Raw genomic sequence first — 19217 nt, forward strand, 5'->3', positions numbered from 1 at the left:
ATGCCAGGAAGTCGATAAATATAGAAACATTCTGAAATTTAATTTCCATAAAAAAAACAAGTTGTGGGTGTAAATTTTGAATAGGCTTATGTTAGCATTAATCTATGGGTGCAGCTGTGCAACATAGACCCAGTGAATTCCAAAGCCTGACTCTAGCACTTTGGGAAGTTGTTGTTTTAAAAGGTTTTCAAATTACATGAGCAGATGCAGTTGTTTCAGAGTGTGTTGCTTTGCTAAATTAACATATTTTAACAGCTCAAACAAACTAACATACACCTATTTGCAGTCTTTATGTCTAAGTTTAATACTTCTTACCAATAAAATGCCTAACATTGGAGTAGTAACATGGCATCACCAGCCTGATGTCATGGTCTTATTGGAGAAGGAAGGATAAACAACAACACAATAAGAACAAGAATAGGGATTTTGATTCACAGCTTCATGAGGAGAGTTCCTTTGGAGGGGAATATTAATGGATTGTATCAATGAGGCCTATCCTGTAGGATTTCTACTTTATTACTTTGCTTCTTTCCAAAGCATTGGTTCCCAAAGCATTGGTTCCCAAACATTTAGCCTATAGTCTATTTCTGTATAACATTCTCCTCTTTTCCTTCCCTACTCCAATTAACAATAAGATAATGAATTAATTTGTTAATGAAAATGAGGAAGAGGAAATGGAGGAGAAATGGAAGAAAAGGAGGGAAGGAGGAGGAAGAGAAGAAGGAGGGAAAAATGACAATAATATTAATTGCCCTAAGGAAGAGGTGGTAACAGCAAAATATGGGTACATAATATATTTGATGAGATTTTTGATAGTTTATATTCTATTGATGTTTATTCATCCTTTTGGAAGAAGACTATGACATCAGGGAGGTGATGCCATGATATGCAATTGAATTGGATTTAAGTGAAGGAAGATTGTGCTAAGTCACCAGCTTCATTTTCTACTCCAGAGCTGATGGAGTGGGTCAATGGCCAGAAATGAGTCAGGATGACTGGAGATGGCTCTCAATGGAGTGGGAGAACTTGACCTTTTAAAGTTAAGTCTTTCCCAGGTCACAGTTTGCTTGAAGGAATTCCCATTCAATGATCTTGGTGAGTTAAGAGAGATAAGAGGTAAAGAGGGCAAGAATGATTACTTAAAAAAATAATAAGGTGCAGGGTTAAGATTCTCAGAGTTTCTCAGTGATTAAGGCAAGTAAGAAAGAAAAGAAGCTTGAAGAGCCTCTTTTGCATAGTAATAAGCAAAACAAAATAAACCCCAACACTCAAACTTAAAGGGGGAAAAACAGAAACAATCCTCATTTGCATTAATATTGAAACAATTAGGTCCCAAACAATAAGTAAGTATAGATTTAAACCCATTGTTGGCTTATCCAGGAGAGCCAGAAATTGGGGCTTATAGAAAGGGAAAGGGAGAGGGGGAGAGGTGGGGAGAGGGAGAGGGGGAGGGAGAGAGAGACAGAGACAGAGACAGAGACAGAGACAGAGACGGACAATTTCATTATTCTCAAAGTACATAAATCACAAATAACTCCAGAATAAACCTGAAAAGCAGACTCCAGAGAAGTCACACATTTAATGAAGAGTAACATAATAATGATAAGAATAATATTTGCAGAAAATAGCAACTAAGTACAGAGTTCATTTACCATGTGTATCACAGGAATTCATCACTTATCTGAAATGTAGTTCACAGTATCCTTGCCCTAATTTCTATTTTCCTGCTTAATTTCTATTTCATAAAAAATAACTTCTCTCAGATCCTGCATTCATTATACAGTCAACATGAATGGTTATTTTCTTGAAATATTGACAAAGCTCTTAGTCCAGAAACATAATTTCAATTCTTTCTTTCCATGCTATGGAAACGTTCTTTTCACAAAGGTCTCAACCAAAGGAAAAATTCTCAAGTAAACAAAAACTCAGCTAGCTTTTAAATTAACCAAATCATAGGAATTTTAAAAAAACAACTTCTGAGAGAGGCTTAGGGCCACAACATTAGGGTAGCAGTCCTATCTAGTCCTTAGAATTATCCATTCTTTCTTGATCTAATATGCCTATCTGGTACTCTAATCCTTTAGCAAATTGAATCTGCTTTGCAAATAATTGTTAATTGGTTTCTTCTGCTCCATTATGCTTCATTTTGCAACTAAGGCAGCATGGCTTCATTACTATAAAAGATCAGAAGATTCTACTTAGTAATTTTTTAAGAACTATTGAATTTTATTTTTTTTCTAATTACATTATAAAAGTTTTTCAACATTCATCCACTTGCATACATATAAGTTACACATTTTTTTCTACCATCTTCCTTCCCACTCTTCTTCACCACAACTGCAAAGTCTGGTAAAGTTATACTTGTGCATTTGTGTTTAACATGTTAATATATTAGTTATTTTGTATATGAGGAATTTGGAGTAAGGGGGGAAAAAAAGAAAGCCATGGATTAGGAATGAAAAACATGAGTTTTTAAAAAAGTGAATATAGTATCCATCAAGATTTTGTGAATTTTTTTAGTGTTCTATTGTTTGTTTTTTTCTCTGGATATGGATGGCATTGTCCATTATAGGACTATGAGGATTATCCTAGATCTCTGGACTGCTGAGAGTCACTGCATGCATCATAGTTGATCTGTGAACAATGTTGCTAATGCATTCAATGATCTCTTGGTTCTACTCCCTTCACTGACCATTAATTCATATAATTATTTCCATGCTTCTTTAAAATCTGACCATTCATGATTTCTTATAAAACAGTTGTACTACATACCATCACTTGTTCAACTATTCTCAAATTGATGAACATCCCCTCAATTTCCAAATCTTTGCCACTACAAAAAAGAGATGACAAATATTTTTGAACATGTGGGTCTTTTTTCATTTTTTTTTTCTTTTAGATACACAATATTGGTATTGCTTGGTTTTATTGCTTTTTGGGCATAGTTCCATATTGCTCTCCTGAGTAGTTGGATAAGTTCACAATTCCACCAACAGTGAATTAATATCCCAATATTCCCACATCCTCTCCAACATTGATCATTTTCCCTTTTAGTTATCTTAGCCAACCTGATAGGTATGAAGTGATACCTCATAGTTGCTTTAATTTGAATTTCCTTAATCTGTAATTATTTGGAGCATTTTTTCAGATGACTATATATTGTTTTAATTTTTTCAATTGAAAACTGCCTGTTCATATCTTTTGACCATTTATCATTTGGGGAATGACTTGTAAGGTTAAAAATTTGATTCAATTCTCTATTTTATAAATGAGACCTTTATTGAAAATTGTTTCCTAGCTTTCTGGTTTTCTTCTAATCTTGGCTACATTGGTTTTAGTAGTACAAAACCTTTTCAATTTAATATACATTGTGTACCTGCTGGCTAATTTATCTGTTACGCATCACCTAATACTTGTCTCAGACAAATGTTGAAGAGGCATGAGACAAAGTTGACAAGTTCTTTTATTCCATAAAATCCAAGAGATTAAATATCCCCTTAGTCCCTGATTTACTCCTAATTCATGTGGTGTTTTCCAATTAGCAAATCAAATAAATGCATCCATGCTTCTGGACAGCAGGTGATAAAGTTTACTTCCTCAGGGTAGCACTTCTCACACAGTGTTGCTATTATGCGTTTAGTGTTTACACACAATGCTCCAGGAAGTGCAAAACATAAGAAACAGATGAGAAGATCTGGAGAGCAGACCCAGGTGAATAGGCCATTGATGCACTTTGGGTAAGAGGACCTTTAAGCTATTTCCAGTCATACAATGACCTTTCTGTGACCCTAAACAGTCTCTTACAAATATAGCCAAAATCAACCATTTTGTCATTTATAATAATGTTCTTTATTTTTATTTGATCATAAATTTCTCCCCTTTCCATAGATTTAATAGAACATTTCTTGATCTGTTAATTGAACTTTGGTATTCCATTTACATCTAAATGCTGAATCCACTTTGACCTTATTTTGGTATAGGGTGTGAGATGTGAGTCTATGCCTAGTTTAGGGCCGTGCTATTTTCTAGTTTTTTCCAGAAGATTTTTGGCAAATAGTGACAGAAGTCAATGTCTTTGAGTTTGTCAAACAGTAGATTACCAAAGTCATTTACTGCTGTTTCTTTTGTTCTCATTCCAATCCACTGGTCCATTACTCTATTTCCTATTCATTACCAGTCAGTTTTGATGACTATGGATTTATCTGCTACAGCTGTGCAACCTTTCTCTGCATTTTTTTATCAGTTCCCTTAATATTCTTGACCTTTTTTTGCTCCAGATGAATTGTGTCACTACTTCTTTTAGCTCTGTAAATAGATTTTTGGTAGTTTCATTGGAATAGCTCTGAATAAGTAATTTAATTTGGGTAGAATTGTCATATTTATCATATTAGCTCAATCTAACTATGAGCAATTGTTATTTTTCCAATTGTTTTCATCTTACTTTTTATAAATATTTTCATATAGTTTCTGGATTAGTCTTGGGAAGTAGATTCCCAAGTATTTTATGCTGTCAATGATTAGTTTAAATGGAATTCTTCTATCTCTTGCCCTTGTTTTTTGGTTCATATATAGAAATACTGATGATTTATGTGAATTTATTTTATATTCTGCTGTTTAGTTGAAGTTGTTCAATAATTCAAATAATTTTATTTGATTTTCTAGGGTTCTCTATATCATCATATCATCTGCAAAGAGTAAAAGTCTTACTTTCTCATTGCCAATTCTAATTCCTTCAATTTCTTTTTCTTTTTCTTCCTTAATGCTAAAGCTAACATTTTAATATGATACTGAATTATAGTGGTGATAATGGAAAACTTGTTTCAATCCTGATCTTATTAGAAATGCTGCTAGTTTATTCCCATTACATATAATATTTATTGATGGTTTTAGATAGATATTTCTTATTATTATAAAGAAAATTCCAGGGGCAGCTAGATGGCACAGTGACTAGAGCACTGGCCTTGGAGTCAGGAGGACCTGAGTTCAAATATGGCCTCAGACACTTACTATTTACCTAACTGTATGACCTTCAGCAAGTCACTTAACCCCATTGCCTTGCAAAAGTGTAAAAAAAATTCCATTTATTCCTATACTCTCCAGTGTTTTTAATAGGAATGGGTACTGTATTTTGGCAAAGGCTTTTTCAGCATCTATTGTGATAATCATATGATTTCTGTTGGTTTTAATATTGATATGTTCAATTTTGTTGAGTATTTTCCTAATATTGAACCATCTCTATCTACCTAGTATAAATCCTACTAGACCCTGGTGTATTTTCCTTGTAATTATTTGTAATTTCATTGCTAAAATTTTATTTAAGATTTTTGTATCAGTGTTCATTAGGGAGATTAATCTATAATTTTCATTGTTTTGGCTCTTCCTGGTTTAGATATTGGTACCACATTGGAATCATAAACGAAATTTGGCAGAATTCCTTCTTCTCCTGTTTTTAAAAATAATTTATGTAGAATTGTAATTAATTGTTCCCTAAATGTTTGGTAGAATTCACTTGTAAGTTTATCTGTATCTGGAGATTTTTTTCTTAGGGAGCTTATTTTTATTTTTTTTAGGTTTTTGCAAGCCAAATGGGGTTAAGTGGCTTGCCCAAGGCCACATAGCTAGATAATTATAAAGTGTCTGAGACCAGATTTGAGCCCAAGGTACTCCTGACTCCAGGACCGGTGCTTTATCCACTGCACCACCTAACTGCCCCCTTAGGGAGCTTATTGATGCTCTCTTCAATTCATTTTTTTCTAAAATGGGATCACTTAAGTAGTTTATTTCTTCTTCTACTAACATGGGTAGTTTATATTTTTGTAAATATTCATCCATTTCACTCAGATGAATTGTCAAATTTATTGGCATACAGTTGGGCAAAATAACTGAATTATCTCTTTAATTTTCTCCTCATTGGTGGTGAGTTCACTTTTTTCACTATTCACACTGGTAATTTGGTATTCTTTTTTTTAAATCAGATTAATCAAATGTATATCTATTTTATTGTGTTTTTCATAAAACCAATTATTAGTTTTGTTTATTAGATCAATGATTTTCTTCTTTTCAATTTTATTAATCTTTCTAATATGGTACTTAATTGGAGATTTTAAATTTGTTCTTTGCTAGTTGCATGCCCAACTCATTGTTCTCTTCTATTTTATTCTTATAAGCATTTTGAGATGTAAAATTTCCCCTAAAAAGTGCTTTGACTGCATCCTAGAAATTTTTGTATGATATCTCATTGTTGTTATTTACCTGGATGAAATGGTTCATTAGTCCCATGATTTGTTATATGATTCACTCATTATTTAAAATTAGATTATTTATTTTCCTATTAATTTTTGATTTATCTTTCCATGGCTCTTTTGCATGCAATTCTTATTTTGTCATGTTCTCAAAAGCATTCATTTATTTTTCTACCTTTCTGCATTTGATTAAAAGGTTTGTATGGCTTAATACAAGGTCAGTTTTGATATAGGTACCATATATTTTAGAGGAAAAGGTGTATTCCTTCAGTTTTCCCCAGAGGTCTATTATATCTAAGTTTTCTAAGATTTTATTCATTCTAATTTTCTTCTTCTTTATTTTGTGGTTAAATTTATCTAATTCTAAGAGAGGGATGTTTAGGTCGCCCTCATTTTAACTTTTCTGTCTGTGTCTCCTTGTAATCTGTTGAGTTTCTCCTGTAAGAATGGTGCATATATGTTTAATAATGATATAACTTTTATTGACTATGGTCCCTTTTAAGAAGATGTAGTTTCCTTTCTTATCTGTTTTAATGAGATCTATTTTTGCTTTTGCTTTGTCTGAGATCAGGATTGCTACCCTTGATTTTTTTTTTATTTCCATTGAAGCAAAATATATTTTTGCTTCAGACTTTTACCTTTACCCTGAGTGCATCTCTCCTCTTTAAATGTGTTTCTTTTAAATAATATATTTTAGGATTCTGTTTTTTAATCCATTCTGCTATCTGCTTCTGTTTTATGGAAGAGTTCATCCCAGTCATATTTACAGTTTAGATTACTAATTTTGTATTTCCCTCCATCCTCTTTTTTCCTGTTCATATTTTTCTCTCTTTCCTTTTACTCATCCTTGTCAATGTTTTGCTCTCTTTCCCCTTTTCTTTTAAATTTTAACTTTACTTTTACTTTTATCTTCCCTTTCTATTTTATCAGTCCCCTTTTCCCTTTTCTTTCCCTTCCTTTTCCCACTTTCCCTATAGGGTAAATAGATTTTTAAACTCTACTAGGAATGTATGTTATTCCCTCTCTGGGTCAAATCTATTAAAGTAGTATTTACTCATTTTTATTCCCTCCTTACTTTCCCTTTATTACAATAATAAGTCTTTGTGTCTCTTTGACTGGTGTTATTTATCCATGAAAGCATAGTCTAATCTTGCTATAGTCTTCTTTTTATGTCTCTTTTGTTTTAATATTTTATTTTACCTACAACCCTTTTGTCAAAATATACTTTTTTATCTGACCTGTTAGAAGTACCATTCTCAAAGGTTAACTGATGAATTGCTTAATAGATTCATAAATAGCATTGCCTCTTAATTACTGGTCTGTTCTGTGGTATTAGAAATCCATTTCTCAAGAGTCATAAATCACATCAACTTATAAATGACTTATACTCCTTTTCAGTTATCCTCCATGGACTCATAATCATCATGAACCAAAGCATCATGCAAAGCCAAATCATTTAGTGACCCATTTATACCTCCCTGGGGCAGCTAGGTGGTGCATAGAGAGAGCACTGGACAGAGTCAGGATGACCATTTATACTTCCCCCAATCCACCCCAGAAAACTCCCTCCATTTGTAACCAAAGCAGTCAAGCAAAGTAAAATCACTTCATGATCTTTTGATTTCCATTCTCTTTAAGTTCACATCTTCCTCCATCTCTATAGTACTTGATAGCCTTACAACCTACCCCAATCAAAGTAATGGGTATACTCTCTCCCTCTATCCTTTTAGCACTCCAGCCGTAGCACTGTTGGCTTCTTAACTAAATTATGGATTAAGTCAATATCTCTTCCTGATATATTTATGTCCAACAATTCTAAGTACACTCCCACTTCTGATCCTACTGTACTACTGATCCTCCTTAAATAAAGTATTTAGTAAAGTATTTTCACTTCATGATGTAAATATGCCTCTAAGTACTCTCCCTACTTTTTGTCTAAGTACACTGGGCTACCACCTTCAAAATCAACATAGCTTCATGTCTCATGAAGTACATCCTCTAAGTACAGTCCCTTCAACTATATTCAATCCTTTAATTTTCAACAGTTGCAAGAGCTGTCTTTCCTTGTAGGAATATGTAGTTTAATGTTCTTGACTAGCATTTTCCCCCTTTCCATTTACCTTTACATGCATCTCTTGAGTCTTGTATTTGAAGATGGAATTTTCTGTTTAGTTCTGATATCTTTATCAGAAAAATTTAAGTCCTTTATTTTATGGAACATTCATCATTTCCCTTGACAGAGTATACTGAATTTTTCTGGGTAGATAATTCTTGGTTGTAATCCAGGGTCCTATACCCTCTGAAATATCATATTCCAGGCATTTTGTTCTTTAATGTTGAAGTTGATAAGTTATACGTAATTCTGATTGTGCTTGCTTTGTATTTAAATTGCTTCTTTTGAATTCTGAAACTGGACTATGAGAGTTCTTAAAGTTTTTATTCTTATGTCTCTTTCTAGAAGTGTTCTGTGTATTCTTTCAAGGACTATTTTGTCCTTGATAATTTCTGAAAGATATTTTCCTGGAATTTATTTATTTATTTATTAGTTTATTCATTTATTTTGATCTAGGTGTTTGAATAGACCAATATTTTGTGAATTATCTCTCCTGCATCTCTTTTCCAGGTTGTTTGTTTTACTAAAAGGTACTTTACATTTTCTTCAATTTTTTCAGCTTTTTGATTTTGTTTGATGGAATCTTGGTGTCTCATAGAGAAATTAGTTTCTGTTTGTCTAACTCTAACTTTGGGGATTTTATTTTCTTCAGTTAGCCTTTGTGTTTCCTTTCTCATTTGGTCAATTTTACTTTTAAATGAGTTAAATTTTTTTGAGTTGGGCAATTTTATTTTTTCATGAGTTATATACTTTTAGCAGTCAGTCATTTTTACTTTTAAAGGAGTTGATTTCTTTGTTCAATGTTTCATAATTCTCCTGTATGGTTCACATTTCTTTTCCCCATTTTTCTTCTTCCTCCCTTCTTTGGTTTTTAAAATCTTTTTAATCTCTTCCATGAGACTTTGATTTTGAGTCTGACTCATAAACTCATTTGAGACTTCCCATGTAGATTATTTGTCTTTGCTTTCTTTTTCTGAGATGTCATTTTTATCATCACCATCTAAATAGTAGCTTTCTATGATTGGCATTCTTTTTGTCTTTTTAGTTTAGTTGATAGTATATAGAGTGTATAGTCCTGAGCTTTTTGTGTTAGTGTTGGAGTCTGGTTCCTGACTTTATTGCTTGCCAAGGTATTATTTAGGCAACCTAGGTGTTGTCTATGCTTCCTTCCTCATGACCAGGCTTTACCCCTTCAGTAGCTTGTTCTTTACCCAGTCCTTTCTGTTGCCCCAGTATTCCCAGGGCTCAGACTTGGGACCCTCCCTGCTGGACTCTTAGCTAAGCCAGAACCTTAGTTGCTATATAATTACTAAAGCCTGGGCTGCTGTCAAGCTGCCAAGATTTGGACTGAGCTGGTTAGAAAGTCTCCTGCTTGTTTTCCTGCTTTCCTACCTATTTGGACTCTACTTTTCCGCCCCAAAGAGATAGACCTTAAATGAAGATCCTACATAATGCCTAAGGTTGAGAACTTGTTTTGCTCTTTTTGTTGGTTAGAGCTGAAGCTGTAATGTCTATTTAGAGGTGTCATTTAATGTTGTGTAAGGAAAAGCTCCAGGATCATGCTAGCTTCAAGTTGCCATCTTGGCTCCACCCTGGAAGTTCTCCTCCACTTAGTAAGTTAATAGTTTAGATTAATTTTGTTTCCTTGTTTATTATTTGTGCATATATTTTTAAAATACATTATTTTACTGTTTGCCAAAATTTTTCACCCTATTAATAGTTGATTTGGATTGGATGATGATGATTACATGATGTTGCATATGAGCAAAATATAGAACAGAAAACTTTGGAAATTTTTACTAAATGGTTAATTAGTGCAAACATTCTGTGCCCTATGCTTTAGCTTCAAACTAATTGGACAATTATTAATATTGGTGTAGTTAGATGATAGTTACCCAATTAGATAAAATTCTTATGTTTTAGTATGCTTACTAAATTACAGGACCAAATTGTTGTTGAAAAATTATTGATTTGGGAATTCTGATGAAAAGCTGCATACCAACTAAAGGAATGTAGGTTGTCAGTAGGCTATTTACTGGAGTGTTAATAGACTATCTGAGCCCATTACAATGACAGTGTGAAGCAGATCTGAATAGTGAATCAGTCCCAGGTGGGATTGGAGCAAAGGGAAAAGTGGAAAAATTGGAAAATTGACCTCACAGAGGTTTTAGTAGAACTTTTCTGAAGATACCATTGTTTTTACTGAAGAGACTATTACATTCCCTATGGATGACAGGCCTGATTATTATGACAGTATTTTGAATGAATTGGCAATCTTAGATACAACTATATAGATATAATTATAACAGTCTTTTGTGGATCTAAATTATATGAAGATTAGAAGCATCTTGGACCAGCCAATCTACACAGTATAAGTCTATGATTTAAAGAATAGCTCAGAAAAGATCATCACCTTAATAGTATTCATCTCTTTTCCTCTCTTGGGGATTTCTTTTAGTCCTTTGTTTCTTCTGTAAAATTTAAATATATATATATATATATATATATATATATATATATATATACATATATATATTTGTGTATATACCTCTATCAATCTTTGCCAGGCCTCAGCAAATGAAGAGAAATTTTGGGAAAAGGAATATTTCTAATATAGAATCATTTTATGGAATCCATCCTGGCAGAGGTAAATAGTTGAGGAAAAAAGTATAGTTATGACAGTGACTCAAAAATTCACCAATTTCCACATTTATTTTGTATCATGTCTCTTTTATTAATGCAACATGAAGTCTAAATTATATAAGCTAGTAAAATTATTCTCAGGAGGTATCATTCAAATTTTTCTGAAATGAAAGTTTACTAAGCTTCTGCCAATGGAAATCAGTTCTTGACAATCTGTGTCTTAATGTATAATCATTAATCTGATTCTCATTTTGGACTACTCATATAATTGTGTTACTTATTATTAGTAAGAAAAGAAATTCCCTGATGGAGCAGACAATTTTTGGGGCATCTTTTTTAATTCCTTCCTCACACCAGGAAATGAATAGTGTGATTCTTAAAAGGTTTCTCAGATACCCAGGCAACTGCCAAATCCCACTGCTGCTTCAAGTTAGGATATGATTTTATGACCTGGGGCACCTATGTGCATTGTTGTAACTTTAGCTCCTAGTGTATCTACATTTGCTTCTTTGTCTCTTGCCTGTCGCCATAGGACTTTGGAACAGTAATTGTAAATTGTATGGGTCTTTTGATTCATGTATAAGTTGGATTTAATTGAGACAAAGTTGCATGAAGTCATTGGCTTCACTGTCTCTTCCAAAATCATCATGATCCAGCAGGGCAAGAGAATCAAGACAACTCCTGATGGCTCTGGATGCAATGGATGATTTGGCATCTTCAGTGTCTAAAAAAGCTCTAAGTACTCCACAGAGACTGCTTCAGCTGCCTTTCTGGCTGTTGGAATGAATTGTTCTCATTCTCCCATTCCACTAGTGGAAGACTTCACATGGGGTAGCCACCCCTCTTAACTCACTCAGTTGCCCTCAACCTGATTTAGCCTGTTTACTGAAATGATTTACTAGGGTGTGGCCACTGTTCATGCTATAGCTTCTTGGAGTTACAGGTGAAAGGTTTGTGGTTCAGGTGGATATCAGAGGTGGAAAGCAAACCTGAAAAAGATTCAGCAGCCCTCACATCAAATGATCTACATGGGAAAATTATTTTCTGGAAAGAACTGAGATTCTCAACATTTCTTAACTTGCTAAGCTGTTGTTTCACACTACTATTCCCTGGTAAGACCACATTAAAGAAAATAAATTAAAAAATGATGATAAAAGGTTGTAACCAAAAGAAAAATTAGGTTATCATAAACATACAAAATAAGTGCTATTTGAAAATGGAATATGCTGACTTGAGAGGTACTGAGTTTCTCCTCATTGAAGAATTTCAAATAGATTTAGATGAGTACTTGGAAGTTATATTTAGATATTGACTGGACAATGTTCACTTTATCTCTGTTAACTCTGAAATGAAAATAGTTTCATATGAGAATGTCATATGTCATATGAGCTGTCATAGGAGAATAAGTTGAAGATATTTGGAGAGGTACAGTTCAGGAAAAGAATATTCAGGGGAGGACTTGCAAATATTTGAAAGCTTATCATGTAGAACGATGTTGATGTTTAACCCCTGAGTTCAGAACAAGGAGCAATGGAAGAAGGCATAAGGACATGACATGATGTAAGAAACTATTCTCAAACATTTAGAGCTAACACTAAGGAGAATATGTGGTTTTGTTCACAAAAATAGACCTCAAAAGCTGAAATATTTTTAAAAATTATTTTTTCCCTTAGAAGGTAAGAAATAGCCAGAAAGAAAAGCTGACTCTATTCCCAGATTCAGGAAGATTTGCTACTATAAAATGTTGATAGAGACATCTGTACATGAATCACTTCACAAGGGTACTGGAAATCAAATCACACATGAATCACATATATATCAGTTAAGCAGTTTTTCAACTGGATTTGATCAGTATGATAATTTTCTGAAACAACATAATGAGAGTATGTTCTCACATTTTGCTTAATGGAAGTCATTATTTAAGGCTAGAAGTTCACTTGTTAAGATAGTTGTTAAGCCAAAGAACTGGCATAAATTGATCTAGATGTCTTCTGAGCTTCATTCTTTTTAACCCTGAGATTCTATGGTTCTGTTCAAGATGAACATTGATAGAGATCAGGCCCCAACAAACTAAGAGTGGGCCATAGGAGTCATGGAATCAGCAGTGGCAGCAGCAGGTTTTGTTGTTCTTTGCCCTGAGAAGCTGAGGGCACCAGTCAATGGGTCAGAGGGAGATTACAAGGGTTTCTTTGCTAGCACTGAGGCAGATCTCTCTTGAATTACCCATACTCAGGTCTGGTTTGCAGGCCTCAGCGATGATCCCAGATTGAGGAAGAGCACTAGCACAACAGAGTTTGGGGTCACAAGGAAGCATGAACCTTCCTCAGAATTCCAGAGTAGTAAAGAGTGATTATGGTCACTTATAGTATAGACCAGGAGAGTAGTAAACACAGCCCTCCTTAAATCATATCATCTTGGAAGAACTGAAAACTTACAGATTCCTAGATCTATTGCTGAAAATAGCTGCACAAAATTTCAGGAGCTTGCAACAGTGTACCCTCCACCCTAGAAGCAGAGCTCTACTTTGACCAACAGTTAAAATTAAGTCTTAGGCTAGGAAAATGAGCAAACAGGAAAAAAAGTCTGGCCACCAAAAATAATTAGGGTGACAAGGAAGATTAAAACACATACTCAGAAGGAAATAAAGTCTAAGTTCCTACATCTTCAAGAAAAATGTGAATTGATTTGAATTCATGGGAGAGCTCAAAAAGGATTTTAAAAATCAAGTAAGAGAAGTAAAGGAAAAATTGGAAAGGGTAAAGGGAGGAAAATCATGAAAAATAATCATCAGCTTGATACAAAAAAGTAATGATAAAAATAACACCTTCAAAAAGGCTAAGTCGAATGATAAAAGAGTTACCAAAAATAGAAAGATAAACAATGGGGAAAACAATGCCTTAAAAAGCAGAATTGGTCAAATGGAAAAAAGAGGCACAATAACTTACTGGAAAATAATTTCTTAACTATTGGTATTGAGCAATAGAAACTAATGGACTATTAGAAATAAAGAAACAATAAAGCAAAACCAAAAGATTAAATATAATAGAAGGCAAAGTAAGACAACTCTTTGGAGAAGCAATTTATCTGGGAACTAGATTCAAGAGAGAGAGAGAATTTAAAAATTATTTGACTATCTGAAACCATGATAAAAAAAACACCTAGATATCATCTTTCAAGTAATTTTCAAGAAAATTCCTTGAATATTCTAGACTGAGGGTTGGGGGGGTGTAAAATAAAAATTGAAAGAAACCATTAATCACTTCCTTGGTAAAAAACTCTCAGGGATATTATAGCCAAATTCTAGAACTCCCAAGTCAAGGAGAAAATATTGCAAGCAGCTAGAAAGAAACAGTTCAAATATTATGGAGCAATAGTTAGAATAACACAAGTTTTTAATAGCTTTAACCTTAAAAGATTGGATGGTTTAGAAAATGATATTCCAGAGGGCTAAGAAGTTAGGGTTACAACCAAGAATCACCTTTCCAGCAAAATTGAGTATAATCCTTTTGGAGGAGGGGAATGGACATTTAGTAAAATAGAGGAATTTTTTTGTTTGTGTTTTATTTTATATTTAAATTTTATCCTTTAACTTTATGCAAAAGCAAGTTTCAACACTGACTTCCAAAACCTTGAGTTCCAAATTCTCTCCCTTCCTCCTACCCTATTACCCCCATTGGGAAAACAATTTATTTGGTTTAGTTTAAAAATGCATAGCCAAGAAAAATATTATAATAGTCATTTTGTAAAAGAGAATAACCCACCCCCTCACCCACAAATACAGAGAAACATCGAGAACAATAAAGTGAGGGGAAAAAAATAGTGTTCTGAGGCCCAATCTGCACTGAACTCTGCTCTCACTCTGGTGTGTCAGTTTTCCTGCTGAGCTTCCCAATTGTCCTTGTCAAATCCTAGACTGAGAAGTCTGGAAACTGCCATCATTTGCATGTCCAGGTGCCCCCCCCCAGGGACCCAGTCTCCCCTAAGGTCTCTTCCTGGATAGCTGGAGCCAGTTCACTCAGGGTCAGCCTGGTGCAGGCCCTTTCTAACCCCAGTGTAACAGACCTTTCTCTTAGATCTTCCAAGTTGTTTTGCACTTGAAAGTTGTTTCACTCAATCTTTTTGTGGGTTCTGCCACTCTAGAATTTGGTTAAACTCATTATTTAAAGGTGGTTTTGGGGAGAGCTCAGGCAAATCCCTGCCTTTCTTCTGCCATCTTGGCTTTGCCCAAAATAGAGGGTTTCATAAACATTCTTGATGAAAAGACCAGAGTTGAATTGAAAATTTGACTTAAAAAAAAGACTCAAGAGAACCATAACAAGATAAACAGAAAAGGGAAATCATAAGGGATTTAATAAGATGATACTGGTAATGCAAAATTTTTCTGATTATTAGGGTAGTTAGAAGGAGTATGTATAGTCAAAGGGCATAGGTATTCATTGAATATGAATGGACAATAGTTAACAAATAAAATTAAGAAGTGAAGAAAGGAATATGTGGGGGAAAGGAATAGATATAATGGATTAAATTGTGTTATGTAAAAGAGGCAAGGAAAAATATGTTTACAGTGTAGGGTAAGTTATATTTCGGTACTCAATTGAGGAAAATTTCAAATGCTGAAGAGATCATTAAAAAAAATGAGACATTAATGCCCTATTGATGGACTTGTGAAATGATCCAGACTTATTTAGAGCAATTTGGAACTAAGCCCAAAGGACTATAAAATCCTTCATCCCCTTTGACCTATCAATACTACTACTAGATCTGTATCAAAAAAGAACTAAAAAAGTGAAAAGGAAAAGGATCTATATGAACAAAAATATAGTAAGTCTTTTTTTTAATAGCAAATAATTGGACATTGTTGGGATTTTCATCAATTGGATGACAATGAATTTTAGTATGTGATTATAGTGGAATGTTATTATGCTATAAGAAATCATGAACAGGATGCTCTCAGAAAAACTTGGAAAGACTTACATGATCTGATGCAAAGGTAAATGTTCTATATACAAAGTACCAGTAATATTATGAGAGGATCAGTTGTGATTGACTTATCTGTTATGGGCAATATAGTGATCTAAATATTATTCTGAAGAACTTATGATGAAAAGTGCAATCCATTCTCAGAGAAAGAATGGACAGTATCTGAATACAAATTGGGGGAGATTGAAGCATACTTTTTTTTAAATTTTTTCATTTTTCATAAGATTTTCTTCAGGATCTATGGTTCCTTTCACAACATGATCATTATGGAAATGTTTTTCATGACTACACATGTATATGCTATATTGAATTTCTCGTTTTTTCAATGAAAGGTGATGGGAAGGTATGACAGGAGAGTATTTATTTGTAAATTAGCCCTTTGAAAACAAATATTAAAATTGTTTAAATATGTAACTGGGGAAATATAAAATACTAAGTTAAATTAAAATATTGTGATATAATAATTGGAAAAGCCCAGGCAGTGCTGTGAACTATTAGAAGGATAACTTTCCTAATTTCTTTTCTACTTTTAATTTGGCATTCATTCAAGGGAGTTCATTTTGCTATCAATAAGAAAATAAGTTTTATTCATTGGATTTACTTATCCTCTTCAAGATCATTTTGAGAATTAGTACTTTGGTTGAAATAGCCAGTGCATATACTGTGGAGGGCAGCAATTGAATACTGACTTTCTCATTCAAAATTCTGGCTCCTGTTGGAGAGAGAGACAGAGAGAATCAGAGAGAAACTGCCCAAATTTATATTTTAATACCAGTGATCCCCAGTTCCCCCCCGCTTTCCTCTTGCTTTCCTTGTTTGTCTATGACTATCTTTGGAGGTTATTTCTTGAGGCAGTTATAACACTGTTGGTCAGAATAAAATTTAGATGTATTTTTCTAAACAAAAAAAGAGTATCACTAGCAGATAGGACTCAGTAACAATGATTTAAAAAAATAGCTATAAAATAATTTTCTGCTTAGTTCCATAAAGGTGGAAAAAGTTTCCCTATGAGATCACACTGTTGCTATATTAACACTATGAATCCCTGATTGATTTAACAAACCTGCCATTCCCACAGTTGATCAGGAATATATGCTGTCCAGGGTCCTTAATGTCTTGACTCACCAGTTGAGTGATATTTTTAATAAATCCTTGAAACAAATTTCTATTCCAGTTGTAACATGTGGTCATTTCTTGGTTTCCCCATTAAGCTAATGGGGGGGGCAGGGAATTACCACATTTACACCATTTTGTGGGAAATCCTAGGAAATTTAGATGTAATTAAAAGTTTCAGAAATACTACAGATCTGTTGATCTGGAAATTATCTTCCTCCCTTGGTCTAGAAATGGAATACTACCTAAGGACTATAATTTCTTCTAAAACCCTTTGCTCTAGGAAATCATTTCTGAAGTCCAAGGATCTTCTATAGATATCTTGGAATGAAGGTCAAGTGATTCCCACAAAGCTCACATAGGTGTGGGAAAATTGGATGTTATTTTTTTAATTTAAACTCATTTCTTTATTTTCATCCATATGCCATGTATATTTCTAAGCTATAAGATTTCTCTCCACCCTCCCTTCTCACCCCCATCCCCTCAGCAGGGAAGTCAGGTTAGCATTTTGCATACATATTTTGATAATAATGTTTCCAAATTAGTAATTTTCAGTATGAGGAATTAGGATTAAGGGAAAGAGATACGTAAGAGAAAATTTTAAAAAGTGTTCATCAGATTCAGAAGGACTTTCTTCTTTTCTGTGTCTTGTTTTGTTCTGTTGGTTGTCTTTTAAAAAAATATTTCTTTATTTTTATCCATATATACATGCTTATTTCCAAGTTACAACATTACCATCCACCCTTTCTTCCCACCACTCTTCCCTCAGCAGGGAACAGTCAGGTTAGCATTCTACATACATATTTTGTTAAACATGTTTACAAATTAGTAATTTTGGTTATGAGGAATTAGGATTAAGGGAAAGAGATACATAAGAGATACTTTTTATAAAATGTTCAGCAGATTCAGAAGGAGCTTCTTTGTTTTTTTCTGTGTTTTGTTTTTATTCCTCTTGATGGGGATAATATAGTCCATAACCAGTCAAATACAAATATCCTAGCTCTCTGGACTGCTGAGACTAGCTGCTTTTATCAAGGTTGTTCATCTTATAATGTTGTTGTTGATATGTACATTTTTCTCTTGGTTCTGCTCCCATCTCTCAGCATCAGATCCCATAAGTCATTCCATGTTTCTCTAGAGTCCAACTGTTTATGGTTTCTTATAGGACAATAGTATTCCATAGTATTCATGTACCATAACTTGTTTAACCATTCCTCAATTGATGGGCATCCCCTCAATTTTCAATTCTTTGTCACTACAAAAAAAAGCTACTATGAATATTTTGGAACATGTAGGATTTTTCCCATTTTTAAAAATTTCTTCTGGATAAAGAACCATAATTGAAATTACTTGGTCAAAAGGTATGAACAACTTTATTGCTCTTTGGGCATAGTTCCATATTACTCTCTAGAAAGGTTGAATCCATTCACAACTCCACCAGCAATGCATCAATGTCCCAGTCCTCCTACAATCTCTCCAATATTGATCATACTCCCTTTTTTTCATCTTGGCCAATCTAATAGATGTGAGATGACAATTCATTGTTGTTTTAATTTGCATTTCTCTAATAAATAATGATTTGGAGAATTTTTCATATTATGTATAGCTTTAATTTCTTCATTTGAAAACTACTCACATCCTTTGACCATTTATCGATTGGATAATGACTTGTGATCTTCTAAATTTGATGCAATTCTCTATGTATTTTAGAAATTAGACCTTTATCAGAATTCCTAGTTGTGAATATTGTTTCCCAGCTTTCTGATTTCCTTCTAATTTTTGCAGAATTGATTTTATTAGTGTAAAACCGTTTTAATTTAATATTGTCAAAATCATTCATTTTGCAGTGTATATAATGGGCTCTAATTCTTGTTTGGTCATAAATTTATCTTCTTTCCATAGATTAGATAGATAGAGTATGTTTTGGTCCATGAATTTATCTATAGCATTATTCTTTATGCTTAAATCCTGTACCCATTTTGACCTTATTTTGGTATAGGGTGTGAGTTATGGATCTATGCCTAGTTTTTTTCCATACTATTTTCCTGTTTTCCCAACAATTTTTCCCAAACAGTGAACTCCTATCCCAGAAGCTGATGTTTTGGGGTTTGTCAAATAGTAGAATG

The sequence above is a fragment of the Macrotis lagotis genome, chromosome 1 (assembly GCF_037893015.1).
Source record: "Macrotis lagotis isolate mMagLag1 chromosome 1, bilby.v1.9.chrom.fasta, whole genome shotgun sequence".
Lineage (NCBI taxonomy): Eukaryota > Metazoa > Chordata > Mammalia > Peramelemorphia > Peramelidae > Macrotis > Macrotis lagotis.